At 41.0% G+C, this 21257-nt stretch overlaps 1 long non-coding RNA gene across 1 annotated transcript; it reads left to right on the top strand.

Annotated features, from left to right (window-relative positions):
* Window positions 1–352: 352 nt before the first annotated feature.
* Window positions 353–20964, top strand: LOC134471997 (uncharacterized). The gene is made up of 2 exons (XR_010041821.1): window positions 353–498; window positions 17978–20964. It is a non-coding gene; the product is annotated as an uncharacterized LOC134471997 (long non-coding RNA).
* Window positions 20965–21257: the final 293 nt, after the last annotated feature.

Genomic DNA, 21257 nt, shown 5'->3' with positions numbered 1-21257 from the left:
TCTCTCCGCTCAGGAAGCCGCGCCGACTTCCTCGCCATCCTTCCGGTCCCCCCGGCACCTACCCGGCGCGGCCACCGAGGCCGGAGGCAGGCGCGGTCGCGCGTCCCCGCAAGAGCGGCCGAGGCACCGCGCAGGGCCCCGGGTCGCCCGCGTGTCGCCGTCTCGCGCCGCGCGGCGGTTCCGAGGGTTTGCGCGGCGGCCGAGGCGTTGGTGCGCGTGGGGGCGCGACGGCGGGGCGCGTGGGGCCCGGGAGGACCAGAGGCGCGGCCCGGCCCTGCCCAAGGCCGGGTAGACCCGACGCTGCGGTGCCCGCGCCGGTGGGCAGCCAAAGAAGTCTGCTCCTGAAGTCGGGGAAGGGGCTGCGCTGGGATGCACGAAGGGACCTTCAGGGAAGTTCGAAGAGGAAACCAGGAAGCGCTGTGATCAGAATCCCGCGGGTGGAGTGAGCACTGGCCTTCCCGCCTGGTGGCTGGGAATTACCCTGACGACAGGCCAGGGGTACGTCTGCGCGCCACACTCAGAAGGATGCAAAAGCCTTTGGGCCTGCACCCCAGATCAGTTTTGGTGGTCACAGCCCACAACCAAAGCTTTGACCAGCCTTGGCTCCCCACCTGCCCCGGGATAGTTTAAGCCTCCCTCCCGTAGCCCAGCGGCCTGAATATAGACTCCCAGATTAAACTGCGAATATCCAGGTCGTGAAAGAACAAAAGCAAGAGTTTGAGCCTCCCAGATTGCTGTTCGGATGGTACAGATTGCCCCCAGGGCTCAGTCTTCCAGGTTTCCACTGTTGAACACACTAGAATTAGGTCTTAGAAGCCCAGGAGGGGAAACAGGGCCAATAACTTTAAGAGCCTTGGAAAATTAGACCCAGGTTAAGGTGAGCAAACACTAGCACCAGTGCAGGGAAGGAGAGCTGTGGCCGCGGGTCAGTTTGGCTGATAGTCCTCCTCAGTTTCAGTTTCAGAGGACAGTTTCAGACCTCCTCCTGCAGAGGTCCTTGAGAATGACAGTGTCTTGCAGGGGCAGGATTCTCCCCAGTGGGATGTTAGGAAGAGCTCCTCTCTCTGTGCCTTCTCTAGCTGGTCCCATTCCCTACATGCTTCTTTTCATTCAAACCTCAACACAGGCCATTTGGGGCTGTGTGCTGTAACCCAGAGTTAAATGGAACCTTTTAGTGTTCTTTTTCATTTTTTTTCTACTTTAGAAGCCACTTCAGTTTGAAATGAGCTTCCACTGACTCTGTAACTGACACCACTAACATTGCCACCAATATCACAGGACCACACACAGAGTCTGCCCCACTTTGTTCTCATGCTTTGCAGAACCACAGGTTTGCTGGGGATAGTGGTGATTCTTAGCACTCTGGGAAACTGAGGAAGGAACATTGTAAGTTTGAGTCCAGTTAGAGGTTTAGTGAGACCCCGTCTCAGAATAAAAATTAGGAAAAAAAAAAAAAGCTAGGTATATAGCACAGTTCCAAGACCCTGGGTTCTCTCCAGAACTTGGCAGAATCGGGGCTCAGAGTCAGGAAAAGATTAGACAGGAATTGTTTTCCCTTTGAGCATCTTAGTAGACGGAAGCCTGCCTTCCTACAGCCTCAAACTTGTTCTGGAAAAATAACTTGACCTTTGATTTCAGCTTGTTACTGACCAGTGTTACTCCTTTATTTTTCACTTTATAACATTTTAATTTGTTTTAATTATAAATGGAATGCATGCTCACAGTAAAGAGCCAAACAGAATGTGAAGTGAAAATGAACTGTCTCCCCCCAAATAATTCCCACAATCACTAGGTCACCCTTTCCATATATATATATATATATATATATATATATATATACAGCCTATTTGTTTATTTCCACTAAAATCTGAATGAACTTATGTTATACAAACTTTTCTGCTGTTTCCTCACAGCATTAGCATATTTTTACAGACTAGCTTTTTTGGTAGTTGCATTATGTCCCACAATATGAGTGTGCAGTAATATATTGAATTATTGATGGGTGGTTATTTACAGTGTGTTTATGGTTACTAACTATGCTTTAGTAAACATATTACTGTATATAAATCTTTGTGCCCTTGTGCAAGTGTATCTGTGTGTAGTATTACAATATGTATAATTGATCTTAAGCAGGTTTCCTATTAGGAAAGCTAAAGTCCTTTATTTGGAGTGGGAAGAGTGTCTGGAGGTGGGTGGAGGGATGAGATAATTTCAGGATGGGCCTATCACCATAAAAACCAAGATAGTACAAGGTTGAAACTCTAAGCCTCATGCCCTACATCCAGGAAGGGGAGAGGGGCTGATGGTTTAGTCCCTCACTAAGACCAGAAGTGTAATCAGTCACACTTAAGTAATGAAGCCTCTGTAAAAGCCCCAAATCGCAGGGTTCAGCAAGCTTTGAATAGCTTAACACACGGAGGTTTCTAGTGGCCGTGGAAGCGTGTGCCCCTTCCCTAGCCTTGTGGACCTCTTCCAGCTGGCTGTGCATCTGTAGGCTTTTCTTTATAACAAGCATGTGAAATGTTTGCCTGAGTCCTGTGAGTGCTCTAGTAAATTAGCTGAACTCAAGTAGGGGGAGGCATGGGGACCCTGACCTAGAGCCAGTTTGTCTGAGGCTCAGCTGACAATTTTCTCCTGTTGCTTACCATCCAAAGGTACAGCAGGCTTGTGAGACTGAACGCTTAGTCTGTGAGATCCGAGGCCATCTCCAGATGGGTAGTATCAGCACTGATTTGAATTTGAGGGTACTCAGCTAATGTCTGTGCAGCGTTCCCAGCGTTGGGAGAAACAGACCCTCAGACATCTAATGTCAGGAGGCAGTTTGGCTGCATGAGAATAGGAAAAGCACTTTATTTTTCCCTGTATCACAACGCTATGGCATTAGATTCCTGAAAGTAAAATTACTGCAATTTCTTGTTTTCTTTGGTGGAGTTGCTGGTGCTGTTTTTTGGTTTGTTTTTGTTTAGATGAGGAATCCGCATGCTGTGATCGTCACTGCTTTTGTCCTCTGCAGTCAATCAGCACTCAGCTCTTAGTTCCGTTTATTTCCTGGAGGATCGCCATTATTGACCAAAAAAGGTTTTCCCTCCTGGCATGGAGCCTCTGGCTTTCTGTAAGCTAGAAGATGTGCAATCCTTCCCCGAGGTCCTTCTACAGGGCAGTTGAGGCCAAGCTCCAGAGTTGGGTCCCTGGAATTCCACGGTAACCGCTGAATTAGGAAAGAGTCAAGCCTAGGGTCATTCTCTGTAGTTGGCAAGGCTCGGGAGAGGAATGGAAACTTGATCAAGAGTTAAAAGTTCCCCTGGGTCAATCTATGTTGGCACAGGAATTTAGTGGCGTGACAGTGTCCAGCTGCAACCTCTAAAACTGCCACAGCCTACTACTAGAAAACCAATGACTACAATTTAAATTTGACTGGAAATGTTTTTCAGCATTTAGAGCAGGGCTTCCTAACCCATGTACTACCTACATCTGCCCCCACTTAGGGCACTAGAGTTGCGACTCTAAAGACTAGGTTTCCATTTGTATAAATGATGTATTGTCAAAGCTACACTGTTGAGCTGTGATGTGGTGGATGCCTATCATCTCTGCACTGAGCATATGCAAACCTTCCTATAGGGGGAATTCTTCCTGGTGGTCAAGTTCCCCGAGGCACGGGGTACCCTGAAGTCAGGGAAGATCTAGCCATCATGGTGGCAAAGCAATGGTAGTATCCTCTTCATTCTGGGGTACCCAAAATCATTACAGTTAATCCCCATTCCATTGTCCAGAGTGTGTAAACAATGGAGATCATTGACTAATGGACATGAAAGGAAAAGACCAGAATGTCTTCCTTGGTCATTTGCCCTTCTAGATCTGGAAAGATTGTCGCGTCACTTGAAGTTTTCAGACATTGTCAGAAAATGATTTTTCTTCAGCTTTTCTCTCAAAGGGCACTTGGTAGACAGGGCTTGGAGACAGAAGCATTGGGTGACAGGGTGTGGTTGTCAGGTATGCCCTGCATAAATAAGGCCAGCTGATCACTGAACTTTGAACACTTGCAATTTCCTCCTCATCCAAACTTGTCCAGTACTGTAAAGGAGAAGAAATTTGGCAAATCTCAGATCTCTCCTTTTGTACATAAAACTTATATTCTTACGGAAATACTCACAGAAGTATCAATATTGGGCAAAGAAAAACAAGAAGAAAGCCACTGCCCAGTGTTACCTGCTGTATACACTCTGTTCAACTCAGTGCACTAGGCTATGGTTTCATGGAGTCCTGTTTTAGTGGAAAAGAAATTGGACAGTCCTTCACCCTTGTGTTCGTGTTTAGCAAGTGTCTGCTCTATACTAATCACCATTTTATTTATTTTCTTTCCTTTTTTTGTGATATCAGGAATTGAACTCAGGACCTTGTGCTTGCCAGGCAGGCATTGCACCACTGAGCCATATCCCCAGCCCTTAATCACCATTTTAGACGCTGAGAATTTAATAGAAGGATGATTGCTTTGGGGAACTCTGTTTTATGTATGTGTGTAAGGGGGATATAAATCAGTATAGACTGAGATTGACCTAATTTCACAAATGAGCATTAATCTCAGAATTGCAAAGGGAATTATGGTAGAGCTGACAGCAATTGATTCCTGCTGACTTCCTGTTTTTGTCATGACATACATCTACCTTGTGAACTTGAGTGGGAACCAGAGTATAAGGGCTCCTCACTAGCTAAGTTTTGGAGCAGTTTATATATATACAAAAAATAAATCACACACATGCACATATGCTATAAAACAGATGAACTACACTTCAGATGAACTTTGGTCACCAAATAATGGCACAAGACAATTTAACCATGCCAATGGCTGTGTAATTCCTTGACCCTTGAGGCAATCAGATTAAGCTTTACAATACAAGCCATTATTACCTATATCACATCTTTAATTGCCCAAGTACATCTGTTATTAATTACAGTAAAATCATTGTATTCTAGAGAGGGGAAAAACATACCTTGCTGCTGTGTTCTCTCTAGTGATCTCACATGGCAGTTTACTCACAGCTGAAGACAGATGGTGCTGTCACAGGTTTGAGCTCCAGTTGTAGACATACCCTTGTTAGACAATGCCACCTCATTTCCATTTGACCAGGTGCATATTTTTAATGGCTGGAACAGTTTTCTGGTAGGGAAGAAATAACATCAATGATCATACCTAGCATTTCCTAAGAAGGCCAGACACTGGACAAACCTTTCGCTTGCACTTGCTTATTTCTACCACGGCCCTGGAAATCTATAGATTCTGGAAACAGACAAATCCTGACTCCCCTGCTTACCAGCTTTGTGATGTGTGTCTTCATTTGCAACATGGGGATGACAGTAAGAATGCTTATTAGGCAGGGTTGTTTTGAGAGTAGGTGAAATAATCCATGTTAAAAACATTTAAACACAAACTCTTAAACAATAGTAATTACATAATAAATATCTCTATTTTACCACATAGGTTTACAAAATTAATAATTTGTCCAAGGATGTCTAAAACAAACTGACCTCACCTTGAGTAATTTGCAGACCACTTAAAGTTCTCATATATATATACTACATAAGCACAGCACAGGTAGACACAAGAAACCTTTGATGTAGAGACCGGACATGGGAATAATCCTTACAAGTCATCATGTTTTTCTCTTTATTCAAAAATTCTAAAAAAAAAATTCAGGCGTTAGTATACCAAAAAGATATAAGGAAAAGTACATATCCCTCATCGCTGAACCTAAATTCAAATCAATCTCCATTGTTACAGTACTTCTATGTGTATTTGTAAGTATAGTAAAACACATATGCATAGTTCGTAGAAAATATTTCATAGAGATTGATTCATATTGTATTTAAATTTATCTCATTTCTTAAATATGGTTACAGGGTATTGTATTACATGGAAATACCATAGTTGATTATAACAATTCCCTATTGATGGATACTTAGGTTCAAGTTTCTGTGACTATAAATCAATAAGTAGCCTTGAATATGTGTTTTTACAAAAACACATGGCCTACATCTATTGAAAACTTCCTAGAAGTTAATCTTTGGGGTCAAAGTTTATATTCCTAAACTAATAGTGTGTCCTTCACAGAGTTCATATTAACTTATAATTCCTCCATAATGTTTGTAAATGTGTTGAAGCTACTTTTTCATAGTTGTGTGACATTGAATAAGCAATATTGAATCAATTTCTCTCTCTTTGTCTTTCTCTCGTAAAGTTTATTAGCTGAATAATATGTTATGAGGCCAAGATCAAAACTTGCCTACTAGTTGATTAGCTTTGCCATATCCTTGATCAAAGTTATTTCTTTGCATGGTCTGTGAATCATAATAAAAACCAAATGAGGAGACAGAGAGACAATGGACTGTTAGCTCCTTCAAGATGTAGACTACAAATACTCATAAGGGTATCCTCAGATGCTCTAGCCTGATGATGTGAAACCTGGAAGGATTTGGGAGTTTCAGGTACTAACTTCATGAAGTATCTGTTCAATGGCTCATATAGTTTGTATTTCATTCGTTCAGAGGACACATCCTCTTGTGCTGGATACACAGTACAGGTTCAGACTTTGTGGTCTGACTTAGGCGACAAAAATAGATAGCAATTTCATCCCTGATTCAATTGTCATTTATTTCCCTTGATCTTAATAAAAAATTATTTTAAATATATTAAACATGCAGGTTATGGATCCAATTACTATATTCTTCAGTTAGGATTATTATGTGTGTCACTCAGATTAAAGAGACATCTAGTCCTTTCAAAACTTCATCACAAAGCTACTCAGAAGAAGTGCAGCTGTTCAGGAATCTATTGGCCTTTCCAAACGTCAGCGCATGAAACCTAGGAACCTAGATTTCGAAACTTCAGGAAGTCTGTCGCATCCAATAGACTTTACAAGGATTTATAAAGAGCTTATTGGCAATGATGTGTATGAGTTAGTAAACCATCTGCAGAGAGCTCAGGTGTTTGCAGGAAACTTCAGTGAAATCACTGTAGCTTTTTAACCCCATAACGTTCCTTCTCTGGTTTGCATGGCTTCATCTGGGTGGAAATGCTTGCTAAACAAGGGCAGCTCTAAGGTGGTTAAATATCAAAACAAAAACCAAGCAAAGTTAGGAAATAGATGAGGGAATAGGAAATGGAAACTTGGGACTAAGTCCCCACTTGGTTCTTGGCAGAAGAAAGCATTAGAACCCCCATGGTAACCAGACTGAAAGCCAGTGATGTCCCCTCTCCTAGGTAGACAGGCACAGCCATTTCATCTGGGAATAGAAACCGAAAAACAGCCAATCTGCAGAAAGAAAGGAAGCAATTCAATCCTGCACTAAATGGGTTCCCAGGAATTCCTCTGAGCGTCATACTGGGTGTGATGCTGCCCGTCGACTCCAGAGTCCTTTGTCCAAATGTGACAAAACACCAGCAAAGGGCGACATGTGCTGCAGCCTCCATCTTCGGATCAGGCCTCAGGGAATAGTGTGAATTCTTTCTGACAGATAGACAGTGTTCTATTGTCCACTTTTCAAAGCATTTTTACAGGGCTTCATTGGTTGCTCCTCATACCACTACTACTGGGAGATAGGTTGATGTTACTATATTCCAGGTTTACAGCTGAGAGCAGCATGCAGATGGTGAACACTGCAGAATTTCTCTACAGGCAGTATTTAGGACAACAATCTGCTTAGCAGTGGCAGGAATGTGTCTTGAAGCTATGTTTGTTCAGCATTTTTATGAAATTGCAAAAATCTCAAAAATATCCGGCGCCTCCCTGCACCGTCACCTTGGCCTGTAGGGATGGCAGAAGGGCATGCCCTCACGTATCAGTAGCTGCACTGGCTGAGGATTCTGATTACCTGGCCCCTCTGTTCTGTGTCGGAACTCCCTGTGTGACAGTTTATGACCTCCTGACCTTCACGCAATCCTAGGACCTTGGGGTTGAAAAGGATCTTGGAGATTGTCTAGAGCAACTCCCCATAAAGATGATGCAAATAAAGAGCTAGAAGACAGAAAAGCTAACTCTGGTGGTTGCTTGGTAACTGGGTGATGATTTTCCTATGTAAAAAATGTGCTCTGTGAATTTAACAATGCACGTGTGGGGCGCTCATTTTGTATGCTTTCTCTGTCGGTTTGATAATATAGAAGACATGTTGCTAAAATAAATTTCTTCATTTTAACACAGCTAATTATAATCCTTTAGTAATAGTAATAAACAGAGTTTGGCATTAAAGGAACAAAGTCTAAATTAAAAACATGATTGGTTTGAGTGAGATTTTATTTTTTCTTTCTCTGAAGGAGTAAAGATTTGTCTCTTTTAGATTAATTGTGGTTAACGTTAGTGTTATTGGTTTGATGAAACTTGATTTTACATGGAGACTTAGTTCTCCATGAAAACAGCCCGTGGAACCCAAGAGCACACAATTTTATTTAGATAAATTCAGCTTTGGAAATAAGTGTCAGACAAGCCAGTTGTTTCCAGATCTCCACAGACCTGACATAGAGCAAACCATATCATTTATCAGACTGAGTTCACGTGGGGTGGAGTCCATGTGAGTCACGTGGGGTGAGTCACGTGGGGAGGAGCAAACCAATTTTACATGGAGACTTAGTTCTCCAGGAAGCTCCATGATCGATTCCATCTCACCTTGGTGGGGTTTCCTGAATGCATATCCAACACTTTGACTTCATGTAATAAGAAAGAGCTGCATGTTTACGTTGGCAGATCCCAGAAGGGAAAACTCAGTTTACAACAATGCATCCAGATGATTCTGCAGCTCTGCCAATTTGCACCCTAGGCCTTAATGATTCCATCCATCTACAGCCAACCACAAGGAATCTTTAAAAATGGATATGGTTCCTCTTGTGCCTATATCTCCATGGAGGGCTCATGGAAAGACAAGCTCCATCTGCACCTTAGTGGAAGGCTGTGTGGCCTTGTGGCCTCTGTGTTCAGTTTGGCCCAGCCCTTTCTGCTTTACCCCCTCAACAGTCAGAGAGAAGATGTCCAGCCACGATTGGTATTGAGCTGCCTTTCCTCAGCCCCTTCTGATCTCTGGTTATCCTTGCCTCCCTGCCCAAACCCACAGTCTAATCAGTACCCAACAGAGCTTTATTACACACTAGGCCTTCTCGTTGACAATTTAGTGAAAAGCGAGCTTTGCTCCTCTTGTTTCTCCCCTCCCATTCCCTCTCTTTGGACTCCACCCCACGTGAACTCAGTCTGATAAATGATACGGTTTGCTCTATGTCAGGCCTGTGGAGATCTGGAAACAACTGGCTTGTCTGACACTTATTTCCAAAGCTGAATTTATCTAAATAAAATTGTGTGCTCTTGTGTTCCATCGGCTGTTTTCTTAACTCTAAAATGTACCTCCTCTTCACCGTCCCCCTCCATCCTGTGTATTTTATTTATTTTATGTGGGTAGGTGCCAATATAAAAGGAAGAAAATGACCAGTTAGGGCTCTGAGTAGTTTAGGAGGCGGCAGGAGTTGGAGAGGAAGGGCCAGGAGGACAGGGACAGGCCACTTGGAAAACTTGTGACTGACAGGGCCTTGCTAGCCAGAAAGCCAGGCCAGATGAGTTCAGAACTGACTGGCTAAAAGCTGCCTTAGATTCTTATTTTATGACACATAGCCTCTTCACCATCCCCGCAGTGGCCACCAATTCTTTGTTTTCTTTTTTCCCTAGGGTTCATATTTTCCTCCCAGAAAGATCTTCATTTTATAGTTATTGCAAATGACTGAGGGAGACATTTTTGGTGATACAACACACATAATATAAAATCCAACCATTTAAAAATATATATTTTAGTGGCATTAAGTATGTTTGTAATGTTGTATAACCATAACCATTCTTTCCAGAACTTTCTCTCACCTCAAACACAAATTCTGTGCCTTATTATAATATGTAAAATATATTTAATTACTAATATATATTTTATGTGTATATTGACTTCTATTTTTATCTCTGCTTCTATGAAGTTGCTTATACTAGATACAGAAATATAGTCCTAAAGGCTTAGTTTTCTTGAACTGAAAATAATCAGCTTGAACTGAAAATAATCAATGTACTTCTGTTAGACTGCTAAATAGCATTTGGTGAACTAAGCTATTCCTTAAATAATCCAGGAAACAGCTATGATTCACCTGTGTTACTCACACTACCAATTTCCAGCAAGCAATTTGACCTTCCTTCGTATTGCGTACCTCAAAAAGTTTCTTTTCTCTTTCTCTTCATTTGTCAAAAATTTTATTAAAAACTAATCTGTCAAAGAAAGGTGCCAATTTCCTAGCGATATCCCTTAGTAGATGACTCTAGTGAACTTGTTTTGAAACAAAATTTCTTTTTTATTTATTGTGGTAAAGTATGCATAATACAAAAATTTTCATTTTAACCATTTTTAAGTGTCCCGTTCTATGGCATTAAATACACTTACATAGTGTTGAAACTGTCACCAACATCCATCTCCAGAACTTTCTTTCCCACCATCTCAAACAGAACCTGTGAACCCACTGAATGGTAAGTCACAAGTATCCCTGGCCCCCACTCGTGGTAACTACTACCCTATTTTTTCCCTTCACAAATTGCCCTATTCTCATACCTCATATGATTGCTTTTAATAGAATCAGTGTACAGACATCCTTTTCTACAGCAGAATTGGGATTGCACCTCAGGAGAGAGGGATTTACAACATTTCTGGCCTTCCTTTCAGGCATCTATTTTGACAGGGCAGGATTTATGCAGAGAATTTTAAAACTTGGGTGTTCCTAGCTATGGATCAGCTTTTGATGGTTTCTTTACAGTAATAAGGAAAATATTTTAATAATGTTACTCATATTGGGTTAATCTCCTTAGGAAACAGAAATGACATAGCTAATGTTTCTTAAAGCCAAGGCACGCTGATTTCTGAAAAAGTCAAGTTCTCTCTGACTTTGTTTCACAGCTGGGAGTGCAGCTCCCTGAACTCCTGCAAAGTCACTTTGAAGCTCTGGATCAGGTTGTGCAAGTAACCACCTCCATATTGTAGTTAGAAAACGTGGCATTATTGTTCTTTTATTCTGGAGAGTGAGAGGTAAGAGGAAGGATGGCATTTGAATTTGTCTTATTCCATCTTGATCCAGAAAGGATCAAATTAATGAGCAAGCATTTTTAAAAATCCGCAGAAGAGCAAGAACACAATATGATCCATAGAGTAGGCTGGCACTATCTTCCCAAATGAACCCTTCTTTTTATAATTTGGTGTGTAACTTTTGCCTCCTCTGAAATTTTGCTACTGTCTTCCTGACCAAGCAGAATAAAGGAAAAATATATGAAAACTGAAATGTACTAATATCAATAGGACTGTTCCAAAATTTACTGATAATTTAGTAAGAATATCAGGTTCCTGAATATCCAAGTCATTTCTTAAGGATGAAAGTTCAGGTCAAATTAAACTTCTAGAGAGATTAAGGCTTTGAATACAAACCTTGATTTTCTATTTATTAACTGATTTATCTAAATCAATTATTTAACTTCTCTGAAGCACAGATTTATCACTTGTAAGTCAGTTTAATCTCCTTGAGTAGTGTACAGCACTTGGCTCCCAGCAAGCACCTGATAAAGCTAGTAATTGTTATTACCCCACGAAGTTGGCTGGAGGTTCTGCAGAGTGCCAGTTAATCTTGTGTCATTCCTGCATGGGAAAATAATGACAAGTGACTGACAATGGGCCAGTACAAAAAGCTTGCAAGATGTCAAAATCACCACTTTAATGAGTACTGGGAATCTCGTTTTCTTGGTTAGAAAATAAAAAACAGATATATTTTTGATTATGGATATTTTAATCCTATCTCAACTGTTTAAAAAAAGTTACTCCACAGAAAGTTTACGACCACATTTTCTAGGAAGAATTTCCATCTTGTGTTATTTCTCAGATCATATTACTAGTAAGTTAGGCAGACTGGAAAACAAGATATCAAGTTGACATCCTGGGTAGATGAAAATACAGATTAATGGGGCACAGAATTTACTCTGGGCTGGGAAGAAGGATACTGTAAGCTGAGCAGTAATTTCATCAGAATATGCCAGAAGATGTAGGCAGATTGCCAGGCTGGGATATGACAAAAGTGAATTCTTTGGCATTTACCGTCATGACAGATTGTCAATTTGTTTAAAGAAGTGGTTTTATGTGTTCATAAATTGGAGAGAAATAAAAAGAGTAATTTGGGACTGTTGCTTATGAAATAGGTTGAAACGGTGATCAGAAAAGCAAGTATTATAATAAAATATTTGGCGTGCAAGACCATAATAACAGACCATAGGACAAAATCTTTGTAAGTGGTTTCTTTTTTGTTGTCCTTACAGAAAATGAAAAGAAAACTAGGCTGAGAATTTGAACATATGGGCTCTATTCCCATTTTGATCTGCTGAACAGTTTAGTCATATATGACTACTTCTTTCTAAGCTTTATCTGTCTGATGTATAAAGTAAAAATATTTATGCTCTTAATTCATGAAATTGCTATAATGATCAAAATAGATACATGATTTTTGAAGAATATAAACATGATATATGTTCTGGAATTTATACTTTATGTTCCCATTATATGTATAGGGTCTTCACAATGGGCTATGTTCTCAGTTCTTTTTAAAAATTATTATTAATTTTTATTTTCTTTAGACAAGATTACTAAGTGTCTGAGTTGTGATCTTCCTGCTTCAGCCTCCCAAAGAGCCGGTATTACAAGTGTGTTCCCCCATGCCTGGCTACTCTCTCTCTCTCTCTCTCTCTCTCTCTTTTTTTTTTTTTAAACATATCAGACTTTTTCATGTTTTTTCTTATTTCTCAAAAACACTTAGCAAGTATTTCTGCTGCTTGCTAGGCAACTAGATGTGAAAATTAGCTTACATTTGTTGAAGCTGTTTCTGTGCACTTAATACTTTCTTTGGCTCTGTCTTTCTTCCCAGAAGTCTTCTAGGAGACCCGTAAAACGCATGGCAGGTGTGGCCCTATCTAGGACCGGAGCTTACACTCTGGAGGGAACTCCTTAGGGAGACTGGAACGATCCATTACAATGAGATAAATTCTTATGAGAATTTTTCTTAGCACTGGCAAAATAAATTAGACAATAACCTCACAATGTTACTGATTTATCTTGATTTTTACATGGCCGTCATTTGAAGCAGAAAGTTCAGGAGCTTATTATATAGAACTAAATAGAATCTGAACCTCATTCATTATTAGGCCTGTGTGCACTGTTTACTGTAAGGAACAAGGAAAAAACCTACACTTAGAATATTACAGTATTAGTGATGGTGAGCAGATCTTGATTTCAGAAGTTGTTAAATGGGGAAAGAGACTTTTGCACTTTGAATTGATGAAATATGGTTATGTTAATGAGTGTATGTTATGGCTGAGGATTTGATGTGGATGTTCATTTTTCATTCATTTAGACTCTAGAGCAGACACATGAAGAAAAGACTCTTTTCTACATTTTCTAGATAGAAGGATAACAAACAGATAATTTGCTCTGCCAAATGATCCAAAACTAGTAAACAGCAGTCCTGAAATTTAAGTCCAGGTTTGTCTGACCCCAAAGCTTCTTATGCTATGTCGTGTTTTTTTTTTTTTTTTTTTTTTTTGTCTTTTTCCTTTTTACCGGTATTGGGGATCGAACTCACGACTGCCTGCTTGCCAGGCAGGCACTTATGCTGCCGAGCTAAATCCCCATCCCCTGCTATGTCATGTTTTATTGTGCATTTCAGGAAGCTTAACTCTCTCTTTGTATTTTAAGACTGGAAACCTGCTGGCTGGTAATGTCCTGTGTATATCCTCGTGAGACTTTTTCCCATTTTAAATTATGAGTTACAGTTTACCTCTCACAGGAAAATGGCCCAGAGCTGAACCTGACCCAGGAGACAATGGTGTTCAAGCAGAGCCCTCCTGACTTAGACTGTGTACAACACCCTTCCTGGAGAAGAAGGCCCTGCCCCAAGGTCAGCAGGAGCTCAGGGGGCGCTGCCAACCCGGAGGCCTTTGGCTGCATCTGCAGCCCTTTTATTTATTTTTAGTGTCTAAATTCCTAGATTGCCTGTGTTCGAATTAAACTCCTATTGCCTCAGCCTCCCAGAATTCAGGGATTACCGGTATGGGCTACTATGGCCAGCCAGGGCAGTGATTTTTTCATGATACTATGACCCTTCTAATTTTGGTCAGAATGTCAGTAAGTATGAAAGCAGCAAAGACCATAGCACACACCTTGGGGTCAGTAGATAGGAGGAACCATGTTCTATCATGTTTGTTTTAAGGACAGTCAAAGTCCCCTTTGTGTCCTTTTCTGATCACCATCTGTTTCTTTCTTCCCTGTGGTCACTGCCACCATGAATCTTCGAGTCAATGTTTTTTGCTTTCCTTCCATGCGATATCACAGTAGTGTCTTTTCAAGATATTCACTTGTTGCATAACCTCCTTTGTTTTTTAGTTAGTTATACGTTCTTAAGATGTCGCTACGTTGGTTTATAGGAATCTAGTTCATTCATTTCAATTTAGGTTTAGTGCTCCCTAGTGTGAAGATGCTATAACATCTATTCGTTCCCTGTTTTTATCTCTCCTTAGAATGTTTAATAAGCCTTCTCATACATATCTCCTTGTGACATGAGGGGCATTTTCTCCAGGGGTACACATCTAGAAATAGTATAGCTGAATCATAGGCCATGCACATTTTCAGTCTTCTAAGTGTTCTTCTGTATTTAAACCAATTTGTACCCCTACCAACCATGCCCAAGAATTCTCAGTTCCCCTATATCCTTGACAGTATTTGATATTGTGAGACTTTTTGAATGTTGCTAGTCAGATGGCTACAAATGATGATGTGTTGTGTTAACTTACCATTGATAATTTTGCTTTCAATGTTTGTCAGAGTCATCAGAGAACTGACTGTGTCCACAAGATTACAGGCTTCAGCCTCCTGACTTGCATCTGCCACCTGCCATCCACCCTCTACCTTCACCTCAATGTCCCAGGCATTTAGGGGTGGCAGGCAGGCCCGGGTGTGGCCAGAAATGTGTAGGAGGTGTGTCATGTTGTGCTGGTGGCCACCTGTGTGCCCACATCCTGTTTCTCTGCAGGACTGTAAGGCCATAACAAATATTGACCCCAGTCTTCTTAAGTGTAGGCTTCCCTCTGTTTATTGACTGGGCACCTTTAAAACCACTTTTCTGGATGAACAGAAAAACACTTCCTGCCAAAAGCCCTTGGTAAAAACACCCTGTTTCCAGAGAAGCCACACCTCACTCTTAGGAATGATGCCAAGTACACACAGTGGTAATCGCTTGGGAATCAAGATTCTCCCCGGCTGCTCTCCCTGAGCTCTTCCAGCGAGGAGCTGTATGGGCTGAGTGACCTGGGATTCAGGGTACATAGCCAGTCTCAGCTCCACTTCTTAACAAATAGTTGATCTTGGGAGGGTTGTCTCTAAGCTGCGTTCATCTCATCTGTGAAAGGCAGTCAACACCCACTCTATGGGATTGCCAGGATTAGGCAGACACACAGTATAAGCTCATTAAGAGTCAGTTATCTGTGGTGATAACCCCCTAAGTGAAGCAGAGGATCCCAGGTCATAGTCAGTAACACAAGTACCACAAGAACTGCATTGGTTTCCAATTTGTCCACTAGGTAAGTATTGTTCCATTTGCTTTTTTATCTCAGAGATTGCAAACTGGTAGCCCATGGAATGTGTTTTATTTGGCTTGTAAAATATTTTTTATTTTAATTTGAGTCAACTCTTAAAATAGAACTCTCAAATAGCTTAGTTTTTGCTTTTGTTCAAAAACTGAAGCTTCAGCTATACTGGACCAGATGGCTCTGTATTTCTCATACGCCCTGGCGAGTCCTCTCTGGGCTCCTGTTTGTCCCAGGCCTGTGCCCACATACTGTGTCTGTTAACCTCCTCTGCCCTCCCCGAGTCTGTAACTGCAATTCCTGCTTTTGTGGTTGCCATTGCTCATGATAATTAAGCTGAGCTATCATCCTCCGAGCAGGCCTTTATAATCTATGTCTACAGTTTATAAGGACAAAAACCGGGAAGAGGGAAGAAAACTAGTATTTGGAGCTGGCTAGCTCTGTACTAGACAATTGTGCTCTGCACGTTGTACCCCCTGTATTATGTCATCCTCACAATAGCAGTGAAGGAAGTACTGTTAGCCTCACATTACCAGTGGCATAATTAGCTTGGTGAGTTGAGTAATTTGCTCCGTGACACACACTTCCGAAGCGGGAGTGCCAGTATTTGTGAACAGCCATTTAGAACACCTAATCCATTTTCTACTTCCTATGCTGTGTCAATGGATAGACAATTAGCTTATCAGAGATGTTGAGGACCTCACAGCTAAGGCACTATCTAAAAGTTCTGGTAGGTGTGACAGGTTTGTTTGCAGGTCTCCTGGGGAGAAGAGGGTGCACACATGTGAGCCACAGGCCCCTGCTTACTATTCCCTGGTTGGAATCACCTTCTTTAGTGGTCATTTCTTGGCCCATTTTGGCGTTTATTCCCCAAAGAAGAGACAATCATTGCCAAGGAAGATGTGCAACTAACTCTTCATGGGTAGCTTTAGATTGGCTACACGCCAGCATGCAACAAGACACGATTTTGAGCTGAAAGAGCCAGACCTCCTGGTTACTTTATCTGACTAAGACTTCTCTTTACAATTTTGGAAAAATCCAGAGAAAATGTCAATCAGAGAGTTTGAACAGGTGGGAACAGGATGTGTTTTATCCTAAACGTAATTACATGGCTATTAGAGTACAGGGTAATGAGGTAGGTGAAGTCCCACAAGAAAAATACCTTTGATAGGTTGAAGAATGTTTCTCTTACCTGAATAAATATTTTGAAGCAATTACCTGGGTGAAAACCAACTTCCTATAGAAGGGTTGATTAAAAAAAAAACAAAACAAGGCAAAGCAGAAGACTTCTGTGGGCTGAGTACATTGTACTGTGTAATTATTTCTCAGCTAATGATACCAGCTCAACCTGGTACAAAGAGAGGGTTCAGAAACAATTCTCCTTGGCCAAGAGTACTCCAAAGTGTGGCTAGTGTTCCACAACTTCAAAGGTGAGAATCATTTGTTTTTTCTACCATTCAAACAGAACTCGCAACCATGAAAATCTTCTCCCTCCTCCGCTTCCTCCTCCTTAACCTCTCTTCCTCCTCTTCTTCTTCCAGAAAAAGAGTACCATTTAATTTAACACTCAACAATTGTGTAGTAAGTCCTATGTCCTGGGGCTGAGAATTTAACTGCCTTTGAGTCTTTGTTGCCATATATATATGATAATATGTTAAATTTTTTCTTGGTATTCTGAAATCAAGTGAAATTATGTTCAATTCAGGCAAGAAATACTTAATGAGTGTCAAACCACAATGACAGATGCTGGGAATAAAAGGTCAAAGGGTCTCAGTTTCCATTGTCCTGTGCTGGAATTATGGGGGTGAGAGGTGGCACTGTACTGCATCTCCAGAAAGGAGATAAGAAAGGAGTGTGGGCAGAGGGTCCAGTGCATGCACAGAAACAGCACAGGGAGCACCAGCCAGCCTGTGTGTAACTACAGGGAAGGGAGACAGGCTGGCAGCAGGCGGAGGAAACCAGGGAGGCTGGTGAGCAGGGCAGGCCAGGGGGGCGAGGCAGGGCAGGGCAGGGCAGGGCAGGGCAGGGCAAGCCTGCCTGGCTGCAGGTGAGGTTCTTGGCTTCCTACAAGTTGAAGGAGGGCTGCCACGGAAGGCAGGGCTATTGCCAAAGGTTAGCCTGCAGAAGCAGGCGATTGAAGACACTGCACACAGTTTGGCCATCACCAGGTAATTTGGACCCAGTCAGCCGCTAGTCAGTTGTGTAAAGCAGTTGTGTTCCTCCGAACCTTTATCACGCAAGTCTGCCCTTGTGTGTAATCCTGTACCTTCAGCGATTTCAAACCACCCCTCTCCCCATTTTTCTTTCAGTGACATCTGACCTGGCCTTGGCGCATCCTCAGCCAGGATTTCTGAACATGCAGGAGGTATTTGAAGTGTGGTGTGTCGCTGTGTCTCTCTAACTCTGCCCCCACAAGGATTCAGGCCCAGGCTAAGGCACGCCTGATTTGCCGAGCATCCCAGACTTGGCTGGTCTTTCCCTGCAATTCTGTGTGTGCTTCTGGTCTAGGTTTACTACTTCGACTTTGTCTCTTCAGCAGGGTCTTTGGACGCTTTTGGTCTCATGTGGGATCACAAGCCAATTTCCCTGACATTCAAGTGGAGCTGCCCACCGGTTCCCATTGCTTCCCCTTCTCCTTCCAGGAAGATGAAGAATCACTTCAGTGCTGTCCCTCACCTCAACTGTTATTTAGTCTGCTTCAGAAGAACATGTCCTCTGCCTGGGAACCACAATCTATGAAACTCTTACAGCTGATGAACAAATCCATCGCATCTGCTAGCATGGCGCATGCCTGTAGTCCCAGCACTTGAGAGGCTGAGGCAGGAGGATTCCCTTCAGTTTGGAGCCAGCCTGAGCTACATAGTGAGTTCAAGGACGGCCTGAACTACATAATGAGAACTTTTCTCAAAAAAAAATTCATTGTGCTTGTCTTCCAAAAAGAATTTTTAAAATACGAGTTTAACTGTAGCTTTTACTTATTAGCTGGAAAAATACTATAGGTGGCTGAATTTAATTATTACTGTTCATCCAAAAGACAAAAGTCATCTTTTGATGAGATGCAATGTTTGAATAAACAATAGAGGACTAAAGTAACAATATGCAATATTACAACCCTTGTTAAGTTCCTATCATCTTGTTTTGAAAACCTATGCTGTTATTGTTTGCGGTTTGTTGTTGTTCATCCCTTTTGCCTTTTGTTTTTCTTTTCTGTGCCTTTTTTCTCTTAAATAAATAAAAATAATAAAAGTTTTAAAAGAATAGAGGACTAAATAATGAGTAATTATATAATTATTACATATTCAGTTTTCCTGTCTTATTTCAGCTCATTAACTAATTATGTTATTATAATTATTGTTTTCACATGATTTGTATCTATGATATACTTGATAATGGCATAAAAGATGCCATTAAAAATGTGTTGTCAGAGTGCTCATGAATTTCTTTACTATGATGATATTTGTTTAAGCATATTTATGGCCTGTAAATTCCTCTAAAGCATAAGGTAGATAAAATATAAGACTTGCAGTTAAACTTGAATTACATATAGCCAATAAATAATTTTTAGTATACAGTATCTCAAACATTGCACGAGATACATTTATATTAAAAAACTGCTCCTTATATTTACTCCAAATTCATAATGAACTAAGCCTGCCATAATTTTATTTACTAAATCTGGCAAAGTTTGGGATCCAAAGAGCATATCTTGTTTTTGGTCCAGGATTAAAGACAGCATTAAACTTCGAAGGCATTAAATAGAACACTAACAAGAAAAAAGCAGGTCCTTGAATTCTGAAAGCCTTCACCAACACTCCTACCAAAAGAGAGTTGACTATTTTTCTATCTTTCACCAGCAGTAAGCTAAGCTTGGGAGATTAATGTCTTAGCAGAAATATGTATGAAACTAGGAAACACGTGCTTCTCTCCCAGATATTCCTTTGTTTATAATGCTATGGAGTGTCATATGCTCATTCTTTCATATTGTTTGAATAATCACCAACTCTTCAGCTTAATGTATTGATCCATATACGTTTTGTTAAACCTTGGCTATACCTGTCACAATGTATTTGATAAACATAACAACTCTCTGGGGTAGATTTATTATCTCTATTTAGAGATATACAACTTAAACTCAGCAAGGCTAAATAACTTTCCTCAAATCACTCACTTGATAAATGATGGAGGCATAATTTCAATTTATATTGTTCCAATTTTAAAGTTTTGGTGGAAAAGCAAGCAGGGTCACGGAAGGGAAAGGAGACCTAATGTTTCTTTAGTGCCCTGCTTAGGGCTGAGGCTCAATTTTGCATAGTTCCAACTGCTGGCAACCTTTCAGATTGAATTCTGACCTCTCAGGGAACAAAAAGTGCCATAGATAAAAAGCCAAATTGTTTCCATAAGAAAGAAACACTAGTGCTCAAAATAAGAAGAAAAAGAGGTGTGTATGTGTAAATTTTCTTAAATGAAAATGCAAAGGACTTAAAATCACTGAAATAATTTTAAAAAGAATACCACAGTTGGAGGACTGAGGCCCTCTGATTTCAAACCTTGTAAAGCTACAGTGATTAAGTACATGTGGTGTTTATAGAAAGAGAGATGTACAGGCCAATGGTAGAGACTAGGGACCAGAAATAAAGCCTCACATTTGCAACTGATTAATTGTTGAAAAAGGTACAATGGACGAAAATGGCACTAGGACAATAGAAAACACAGCTGGTGCACAAAAAACACCAACAAACATGATGTACTTAATGAAAAGTTTTTGCCCTAGTGTAAGTTACTGTATGGTGGTGGTCTAATGTCACCAATGTAAGTATAAAATAGTGCCCTCTATAAATAGGGTATTTTCTGTAAAATTAAATACAATAAAAACAAAATAATATGATGGGAAAAATAAGGAAAGACATTGAAATGGGCAAAAAGATGAATGGTTGTCTGGTCTGTTGCACCTCTTTGGATTATTAATGCTCTTCATTGTCTTTGAGCTACTCATAGTACTGTTAATTGTAGAAACTTGTTATTAAAAATACTTATACAGTATGCATAATTCATATTATTGATAGAACTGATGAATTTTAACTGATTGAATGGAATTAATTATTGTACTGTAGATATTGACCAGTTTCGGTCTATTTGTAAGCTGAATTTAACATTTCTTATCTGCGTCTGTATCTGCTTTTTGAGTTTTCCTTTGAATTAGTTGATATCTTACTGGCTCACTGTATTAGTCAGCTTTGCCTTGCTGTGACAAACGCCTGAAATAAATTAATTTGAGAAGGAGAAAAGTTTCAGTCCACGTTTGGTTGGTCCTGTTTCTTTGGGGTGTCTGGGGGGGCAGAACATCATGGTAGGAGTGAAGGGTAGACGAAGTTATTGAATTCATGGCACCTGGGAAGCAAAGAGAGAGAGAGGAAGAGGTGGAGTCCAGTGTCCGCGTCCCAGCAACCCCTCCAGTGGCCTAACTTCCTCCCACTAGGCCCCACCTTGTCAGGATGCCACTGCTGCCCCCACTGTGTCACAGGCTGGTGACACACCCCTTAATGCAGGGTCCTTTGGGGGACAATTATCTAAACTACAATATTCACTCGC

This window comes from Cavia porcellus, unplaced genomic scaffold, assembly GCF_034190915.1.
Source record: "Cavia porcellus strain 051 isolate PalLab524CR breed Dunkin Hartley unplaced genomic scaffold, mCavPor4.1 scaffold_21, whole genome shotgun sequence".
Taxonomy (NCBI): Eukaryota; Metazoa; Chordata; class Mammalia; order Rodentia; family Caviidae; genus Cavia; species Cavia porcellus.
Note: the sequence above shows the minus strand (reverse complement) of the source record. Positions and strands in the feature narration are given on the sequence as shown.